The sequence below is a fragment of the Condylura cristata genome, unplaced genomic scaffold, assembly GCF_000260355.1.
Source record: "Condylura cristata isolate star-nosed mole 26May11 unplaced genomic scaffold, ConCri1.0 scaffold00006, whole genome shotgun sequence".
Taxonomy (NCBI): domain Eukaryota; kingdom Metazoa; phylum Chordata; class Mammalia; order Eulipotyphla; family Talpidae; genus Condylura; species Condylura cristata.
In genome coordinates, this window is record NW_004567107.1 from 66,806,646 (window position 1) to 66,817,067 (window position 10,422).

Sequence of the window (10,422 nt, forward strand, 5' to 3'; positions counted from 1 at the left end):
CAGTGATTTTTGTTAACATCTCTTTGGCTAAAATTGTGTCACATCTAAGAAAGTTTATAAAATATACACAATTAAGGTAGGTACAATGCAACCTGACAAAATATAAACCTCTTATAAGAAAAAGGATAGAATATTAGATAATAACTCTTGGGTCTGATACAAATAACTGAAACATATATGTGGCATTTAATTTATGTCTTTTAATTCTATGATATTAGGCTCTGTGAAAGACTGAGTAGTATGTGGAAGGGAGAATCCTTACTTCAATGGAATATAACAAATCCATTATGAAACCCCTTGGTCTCAAAAGTGAGTTACAGGGGTTAAAAGTCATCCAACTTACTATAAAATGACATTTTAGAAATTCCACATCAGCCATCAAGAATATCAATATTCTGACTTTAAAGCTTCTCAAATATTCACCTGTGAAATTTACATCTTCACTCCATATTCCCTAATATACTTAAAGGCACATTAGTCTGGTCTGTGGTTAAAAGTTAAGCCATCCCACTGCTACGTTCAGGAAAACCATAGATTTCTCCTTTTCCTCCATATGACCATCCCATATGACTGAAAATAGATTCACTGAGCAGCTGTTATCCAGCACCCAGATGGAAATTAGAAGCTGAGGTGGTGTAGTACAGCCAGAAAATTACACAGATGTTGAGAAACCAAAAACAAAGGTCATATAAGGAACATGGGTTCCTGGCTCCCATCCTGTGTTTACACACCCAACAGTCACATGGATGTCCATGCTTAACACCTGCTTTCTAAAGTTTATTTATTTATGCATATAAGAACTGGGTTACAGGCCAGAGGTATGGGGAGTGAGAGAATTCACCAGAGACAGAGTGGGGAACAGACCAAGCAGACTGAAATACACTGCTAAAGAGAAGTTATGGGTGAGACAGGAGAGGTCTGCCATGCCATGTGGGTCACCTCCCTGTCAGTGGCTGCAGATAGCTTCATAGTACAGAGCTTTAATATGTTGCACCACCAGGATGGGACCACCAATTATCTTCTAAAGACTAAATTACTTTTTTTTCTTTTTGACTCATGAGAATGTACTTATCTATTCTACTAAAAAATAATGAGTTACAGAGAAAGAATGGATACAGAGGAAATATAGAGAGAAAATCCTATAACTGAGAACATATAGACAAGAAAGACTGATGATCTCAACTCTTAACATTGTTTGCATTAACACTTTCTTGACATTGGTGTGGTACAGAAAAAAAAATTAAATGCAGATAATCTTTAAATAGAGAAAACTAATCAACTTTAAAATCTTTGATTTTTTTGTATATTTACTTACCAATTTTCATATGCCATGGAATGCTAAAACAACATAGGTTGAAGTAAATTGATATTATTTGGGTTTTTTTTTTTTGTATATAACCATACATATATCCAACTTCTCCAAGAAATCTTCTATCTTTGAACTCTTATTAGATATTTCATTCTTTCTCACAACACATAACATTATTTACATGCCATTTTCAACTGATGCAATTATGTTCCATACAGTTGTGTTCCTTCAAGGAATTTCAATTTGAGAAGACTCAATTTGTTGTTGTTGTTTTTGTTGTTTTACTTTTGAAGTTACGTTTAATGTCTAGTGCATTTTTAAACTAATTTATTTTTAACCAAGGCAACACTGTGAACATCAGATGATACCACTATAATGCATCCAACCATTAGTGATATCATCTGGTATTCATCTTTTTCCCTCTGAATTATTTTCCTTAACATTATTCTTTGAAGTGCTATCCATGTTGCTGCAAATGGAATGAGTTTATCTTTTTTTTTTTTTTAAGATTTATTTATTTGTGCATACAGAACTGGGGTACAGGCCAGATGCTCAGGGGCGGTGAGAGGCTTCACCAGAGACAGAGTGGGGAACAGAACAGGCTGAGACAAAGTACACTGCTGAGGGGAGCAGCGGGCGGGTCAGGAGAGGTCTGCCACGCCATGTGGTCACCTCCGGGGCAGGCGGGAATTGAACTCATGCGGAAGCGGCTTTAGATTCTCAGTGCAGTGCTTTAACCCGCTGCGCCACCAGGGAGGGCCAAGAATGAGTTTATCTTTTTTGATCGCTGAGTAGTGTTCCATTTTGTATCTATACTACATCTTCTTGATCCACTCCTCTGTTCTAGGATATTTTGGTCATTTCAATAGTTCAGTGATAGTAAATAGGGCTGCAATAGATATGGAAGGCTAAGTTTCCTTTTGAATTAATGTTTTTGAGTACAGATGCCTAAGAGTGGAATTACTGGGTGAAATGGCAGGTCCATGTTTAATGTTTTCAGATACCTCCATCCTGCTTTCCACAAGGGCTGATCCAGTTTCCATTCCTACCAGTAATGTAGTTTCCACATCCTCACCAACACTTGTTTCTGGGTCATTTGCACAAGTGTGATATGGTATCTCAGTGTGGTCTTGATTTACATTTCTGTACTACTAAGTGATTATGAACATTTTTTTCATGTGCCTGTTGGCCATCTTTGCCATTTTTCGATTGAGTTGTTTTGTTTTTGTGATGTTTTATGATTTATTTGTATATCTTTGATATCAGTCCTTTGTAAAATGTATGGTGTGAAAATATTTTCTCCCATTTGGTAGGACAAATTCTCATCTTAGTTATGGTTTCCTTTCCTGTACAGAAGATTTTCATTCGATGTAGTCCCAGATGTTTATGTTCTCTTGTTTTCCTTGCTGTTGGAGATGTATCCCTAAGGGTATCACTAAAGCTTATGTATTGTAATGTTTTGCCTATATTCTCTTCTATGTATTTTATGGTTTCAGGTCTTTGATGCATTCAGATCTTTGATACATGTTGTGTTGATTTTGGCATATAGTGGGAGATCATGGTCTAGTTTCATTCTTTTACATGTAGCTGCCTGGTTTTCCAAACACCACTTACTGAAGAAGTTGTTCATGTTGAGTATATGTTTCTGACTACTTATCATAGGTTAACTACCCATATTATGTGTGTATTTTTTTCTGGGCTCTCAATTCTGTTCCATTTGACTGTATATCTTTTTTTGTTCCAATAACAGGCTGTTTTAGTTATCATAGATTTATAATGAATCTGAGATCTCGAAGCAACTTTTTCTTCTTTTTCAAGATTGTTTTTGCTATTTGGGGTCTTTCATCTCTTATTTTTCAAGATTGCTTTTGCTATTTGGGGTCTTTTGTGATCCCATAAGAATTTCAATAGTATTTGTTATGGCTCTTTGAAATATATTCTCTGTACTTTTATTGCGATTGCATTGAATCTGTGTATGGTGTGGGTAGGATGGCCATTTGGCAATGTTGATTCTTCTAATCCATGAACGAGGAATATTTTTCCATTACTTTGTGTCTTCTATTTCTTTCAAGAATGTCTTATAGTAAAATGAAAATATATAGCAAAACATGTCCACATCATGAAGCAAGAAAAAGTACAAATAAACAATCTTCTCTTTCAATTTGATGAACTAGAAAAACAAGAAAAAGTGAATATGGTGCAATTTTTCACATAAAGTGGATGCTATTAGCTATTCACTGATTTCTTTCTTTTCTTTATTTTTTTTTTTTTTTGGTATCGCCTGGATTTTATTACCTGTGCATTTGTTAGAATCCAAAGGATCAATAAATATTCCTATTGCCCATATTCCACATTTCTAATTCAGAACCAGCTAATATATTCAGGATCTAGTAACTGAAGATTAAATCTTCAGTTACATTAGTGAGACTTATCACTAATGAAAACTGTTTGGGTGTGTGGCTTAGGCAGCCAGTCTCGCTTGACTTCCAGACACTGTTCAGAGTTGTACAGATTGGTCACCTGTCATTGTTGCAGCTGGCTATTCACAAGTCTCCCTCTACATTATCAGTCAGCCATCCTCTGGGAAGCCAAAAAGTACCTTTCATGAACAGGAAAAAAAAAATGGGAAGGCGCAGGGGGTGAACAAGACTTGCACAGCTCCCATTCCAAATATCATTTATTGGATAAATGTCCCTGTCTCCCAATGGGGAGGATTTAGTAAGGGAATTAAAAACAAGGACCATAGTTACCCCCTAGGGATTAGATGTTGCTTTCTCTATGAGAAAAGTAGAGCATCTTCCCATGCAAATTCCATAGATACTTGATTTTTTTTCCTTGATAATCTACTGTCCTATAAGGATCATTTATATTTATTATGTGCCAAATCCAACACCCAGCAAATAATTCAAGATAACCCCCCCTCATAAAATCTATGTATAAGCTTTATATGTACCAGATGGGTGAAAGTTTTGATCTTTGGAACTGAACAGCTTTTTATAATTCATTAAATACACTGCAATGCATTTAGTTCTGTTCCTTGTGTTTCCTACAAAGTCTCCTATGTGCTGGGAGATTGTGGAGCAAAAACAGTAAAATAAATACTAAGCTTGAAGGATTTGTTATAAGTATATTAATGAATGTTTCTGAATTTTGTGATTTTTTTGCATAAAATTCACTTTTGACTGCATGAGATATATAAGTTTAGGAAAGATCTGCTTGAAAGTAATAAAATTGGTTGCTGGTGCTACATTATAAAGGCACAATCTAAGGAACAGCAAATCTTAATCTTGGATAGATGACCAAACTAAGACACCAAAATGAAAAACAAAGCATGATTAGAGTCCTTGATATATGAGAAATATATGTGATTATGGGCTTTTTCCAGGGAGTTTTAGGGGACAGGAAGATAATGCTAGCTATTGTAGCAGATGCCTCTGCTCTTCATTTGAGGCCTTAAGCTCCCCCATTTCATGCTTTTACCTTCCTCTTGGCCTTAAGATGTGTTTTTATTCAACACAAATATGAAACAATAACATTAAAGATGGGGCACTTGTAATGTTTGGTTTGGTATTGTATTCAGAACAAGGCTAGATAGGGCCAGCAAATCACTTCTACTTGTGCCTGTTCAGAAGGGACTAGATACAGAATTAGAAGAGTCCAAGGAGAACAGGACAGAAGTGATGGTGATCACTACAGCTAGAACACAATCCTGACCAGAAGAAGTCACTAACAAAAGACCATATATTCTATGATTCAAGTTATATGAAATATCCAGAACAGGTTATGCAGCAGCCTCTATTTGGGAAGAGATAGAGAGGAGAGGGGAGCAGATAACATGAGGAAAATGTTCCAAATTTGACTGTAGTGATGACTGCATGTCACAAAGGTGTAAATATACTTAATACCATTTAATTTTTAGTGTGTGAATTACATGGTACATAAATTATATCTCAATCAACTTGTTTTATAAAGACAGGACCAGCTAAATGTACGGGGAGTCTCTGCACAACCCTTGCAATTTTCCTATAAATATATTAGTATTCTAAAGTAAAAATTATTTTAAATAACTATTTTTTAAGTCAGAACCAATTTCAAGGACAGTGAATTTTCTTCTGCAGTGTCTTCCCTCCCATGTTTTTCTCAAGTGAAATATGATGTAACTGAGTACCAGGGACTCTATGCTTCATGTTATAAAGGTTCAGCTGTGAGTGAAGGCTTTCAATCTGCTAATTCAGCTTGAAAATCTATAAAATGGGAATAACACATTGACTGCAATTTAACATATTAAATTGAAATATCTTTGACAATCCAGACACCTACCTAGTTTGTTCTTGATTAATCATTTAAACCCATTGAAGGAAAATAAAATATTAAAAATAAAAATGCTGAATAAAACAGTGCTTTTGACACTTCACAAAAGAAGATATTTGTGTCCTCCCTCAAATTTACATGTTGAAATTTTAGTGTTCCAGGTGAAAGTATTAAGGATGAAGGCATTTGGGAGATGATTAGGTCATCAGAATGGAACCACTGTAATCCAGGAAGTCATCCACAGGAGATACTACTCTCACTGTTAACAGGACTGTGAGAAGTTAATGTTTGTGTTTAAGCTCCAGAACAGACTAAGTCAGTGAGCACACACCATTAGTCACCGGAATTGCAAAGCAAAATTGCAATAGGATACATTTATACACTCACCAGAATGGCCAATTAAAACTGACTTTATAAAATTGACAGGTTATGAGTCAACTATTAACAAAACTGTCATACATTTTTAGTGACAGTATAAATTGTGTAATTGCTTTGAAAACAAATGAGCAAATTAACACTTTCTAATAAATTTAAACTTCACCTACCCTATAACTTAGAAATAACACTCCTAAACATATACCCCCCAAAAAATTCATAAAGTGACCTTTCCTAATTATCAACTATATGCATAAGAAGCTAAAATTGGAAAAAAATGCTCAGTATCCACCAGTAAGAAAATGGATAGGAACAATGTGGTATAGCTATACAAAGAAATAATACTAAACAAGAGTAAAACGAAGGAAAGTGAAAGAGACAGAAAATTAATGATATACATAACAGAAAAATCTCAAAAAAATATTAACTGAAACAACATCAGCATACATATGTGTGATTCATTTATATGAAATTCTTGAAAGAAAGTGAATTTATAGTGACAGAAAATAGGTCAGTGGTTACCTGGAGTTCAGGACAATGAGACAGTATTGACTGGAAAGGCATATGAGATTACTTTTCAGGATTGTGGAATTGTTTTCATCAAGGATACAAATTTATCAAAATTCTTTGTGCTGAACACTTGAGACTTACACATTTTAATGAATATAATAAAATGCTATAACATGAAAAGATAAGGGAGTGGAGCTAATGGGAGAAGAGCAGAAACTATTTCATCTATTTTGCTTTGGAAATCGGAGTATGGTGTTCATGTGCTAATTGTGAGCATGTGTCTTGTCAGTTGCCTCCTTAGGTCACTAAGATGCAAAGAACTGGAAAATTGCTGCTAGTCAATTTCATCTACAGACAAATCTGCAAATAGCCATGCCCAGTATATACACTGCAGGTCAATATATTCCATATTACAGTAAAAAATATTTTAATAACCTCTAACCCACACTGGTCTAAGACCATATTTTCTTGAGTTATATAAAGGACTTATGAAAACAGGAAATAAAGCACATTGACAATAGTGCTGAGAAAAATTCAAAATATCTAAAAACAAATGAATGTTATGAAAAAAGACAGAAAATGCATATTTTTTAAGGTCCAAAATTATGTCAGCCAAAACTCTGGAGCAAAAGAAATGGGAATCCTGGATGGAATGGCAATTAAAAGCAAAAAAAAAAAAAAACAGAACATTCATAGCATTGTGCAAAAGCATGGAGAAGGAGAAGCTAAATCAGTCTGGGTATTAACTTACAGCTGGCAACCAGTGAAAATGGGAATTTAATGACTCTTAAGGCTTATGTCTTATACAAAAACGGGAATTGAATCAAAGTTGAAAGCAGAATACTATTAAATTACTGGAGCAGCTCTTATTTCTTCACTGTTAGGATTTTTTTTTAATGTCATAGACTAAAATAAGAACAAGTTATGTACACGTGTATGATGTCTCTGTATAAATATAAATGCTTGGGGGTATAGCTCAGTGGTAGAGCATTTGACTGCATGAATATAAATGCTCGTTTAAAACTGTTACTGTTATAGCACCTGACTCAGCTAATAATTGTCACCATGATTTTAAGTTTATGTTTCTCTTAAGTAATTTGAATTTTTAGGTATTTCAAACTATATTGTTAATGACATAAACCTCATCATCATTACATCTCCTTTATGGACTTTAGATTTTACCAAATAGATGGAAGGCATTTAATGTTTTTCCATTTTTCAGCCATCTTTATTTCTGTGCTTGGCTTTAGTGAAAATTGGTCTCTTTGATTATTTTTATTGTTCTTGGGTGTTTTATTTTAGATACATTCCTATTCAATATTATGTAGCCAGCTTTTAGTGGTGGTGTTGATGGGTTTTATTTTTTGTTTGCATTTGGTCTGGCTTCTCTCAAGCATTTTGTTTTGCTTTGGAGAACAGATTCCTGGCCCTCCATTCCTACTAGTCTATCTTCCTCCACCCCACCCATGCAAACAGCAACTTCCATGACCACATCATGAACCTGTCATGACATGTAGCTGCAAAACCTATAAAATCTTACCTTTAAGCTTCTTACTGTCTGTCTCCAAATACCAATGGCTTGCCAAGATCCATGTTCAGCAGTTCCTTATGCCCCAGGGAGCCCCAGGTTATTAAGCCCACCCCTTTATGGCTTCTCAAATAGGACCCCAAAGCCTGTGATTCTCATTATTTTGTGAAAAAAATTCTCAAATCCATGTGTACATTGTGCTGCACTTTCTTAATAGTCATTACCATAGACCCTTTGCAAAGCCAACACTGATTAAACAAACTTTGCTTATTCTTCATCTGCACTTCAGGAGGTAATTCAAAATAACTTGGAGCGCCACTAGAATGACTTACCTTTATGATGAATTTCTCCTAATGGTGCTCGGCACTTGTATTATCTAACTTTTGATTTTTCTGGAAATACAACCAGGTATATCCCTGGAAATGCAACCATGTATTTCTCCAGAAATACAACCATGCAACTTTTATATTGGAGAAATAAAATTTCTAGCTCTCAAATGTTGGGATAGTTTTATTGTATCAAAGAAATGATTCTTTAAAGAAATGTTTTCTAGTACACAACCAGAATATTGTAGATAGATATGTTCAGTTTATTCAGAAAGCTCAATATTCACATGATTGTTGTTAACTAAGAACAGATCAAATAATTTTTTTATTTTCGTTGAGGAGGATGGGAGAGATTGGGTCAATATAGCATCTAAGAAGTTACCTTGCTTAGTCCCTGGGAGGATAATCTGAAATTTATCCAAAAGGTCACAGAGGTTTCCATGACTAGGGGTGAAATTGAACACCCCTTGGACAGCAGAGTCCAACACAGAATGAACAAGAAATAAAACTGTGGTGAGTCATGTTTTATTTAAAAGTAGTAGGCGGAAAGAAAAGTCTGAAGGTCTGAGATAGGGAAGCTATCTGTTGTGCAAGCATACCAAGCCAGGGTAGTTTCATTGTCAGTTCTCGCAGGTGATTAAAGAATTTGGAAACTTTGGTAGATTTTGCAGTCCTTCAGTGCTGAAACAGAGGCCATATACACAGGCAGGCAGACAGCAAGAGAGACTCCAACACTGAGAGAAACAGAAGAGCACCTCCCTGTCTATTTCCCTTTACACTGTTGAGCGCCCACAGTCACACAACTCATCCAGTATTGCAAAGGCAAGGCCTGTCAGTTGTTTGCTAGTTGTCAAATGGTGGAGAACATAGTATTTCAAAGTATAGGCTGTCTACTGTGTGGAAGGAGAAAAAAAGCTTGGTTCACTCATTTTCCTTACACTATCACAAACTGCAGCATTAGTGCTGGGCCAGTGACCCTGAGCGAAAAAAGATGAACTGTGTGGAAGTACACACCCTTTACTGAGGAGAAACACATATAGAGGATCTGGGATGCTCTTTCAGGCTGGACCCAGTTGCAAGAACAAGGAAGATATGCTGGGATACTCATTCTCTCTTGCTCTTCAAGGCTAGCAATGAACACATGAAGCTCCTTAACAGTGTGCAGACTATAGAGACTCAAGTCTGGAATGCTAGAGGTGAGAGAGCCCCCACCCCATTATTTTCCACCAGCCCTGGACCCATCCATACTCATCCCCCTGTTAATTCAGAAACTACAAGATCAAATCTCTTAAATTTATCAAATAAAGCCACAGCACCACCTCCTGGAAAGGTAGAAGTGATATCTCTAAGTGACTGCCAGGCATACTTTTTAAAAAATAGTTAAATCTAAATCACTAAAATGGGCAAAAGGAAAAATTCAACACAAGCCACCCTGAGACCTAAAAGCAATATGCTATCACAAGGCAAATAACTCCCCAGAATCTAACTATAAAGACATAGAAAAATTTATCTATAATATACAAAGTTCAAAATTGCCATAATAAATAAATTTAAAGAAATGGTAGACAACACAAAAAGGCAAGTCAAAGTGATACAAGAATACTCTGAAAAGTTAATCACAGAAATAACAAAATTTAGAAAAACAATCATATGGCAAACTTAGTAAAAAAATTAAAACTGGAATTTTAAATAAGAAAATAATAGAGTGCTTGATATTAAAAATACTAACAGAAAAGATAAAATTCTGGTGAAAGAAATGGAAATAGGATAGACCAAATGGATCATCAAGTCAGTCACCTCAAAGATAATGCAAAAAAAAAAAAAAAGAGAGAGAGAGAGAGAGAGAGAAAAGAAGGAGAAGGAAATATGAAGGGAAAAAAATGTAGAAACACTACATTGAAAAGGGCAACATAAGCATAATGGGCCTTCAAGAAAGGTAAAAGCGAGTGAAGGGAAAAAGGAAATTAAAGGAGTAATACAGGAAAATTTTCCAAACCTGGGGAAGGAACTAAACATACAAGTCTATGAAACCTCAAGAATATATGGTTATCTGAATATAGTGA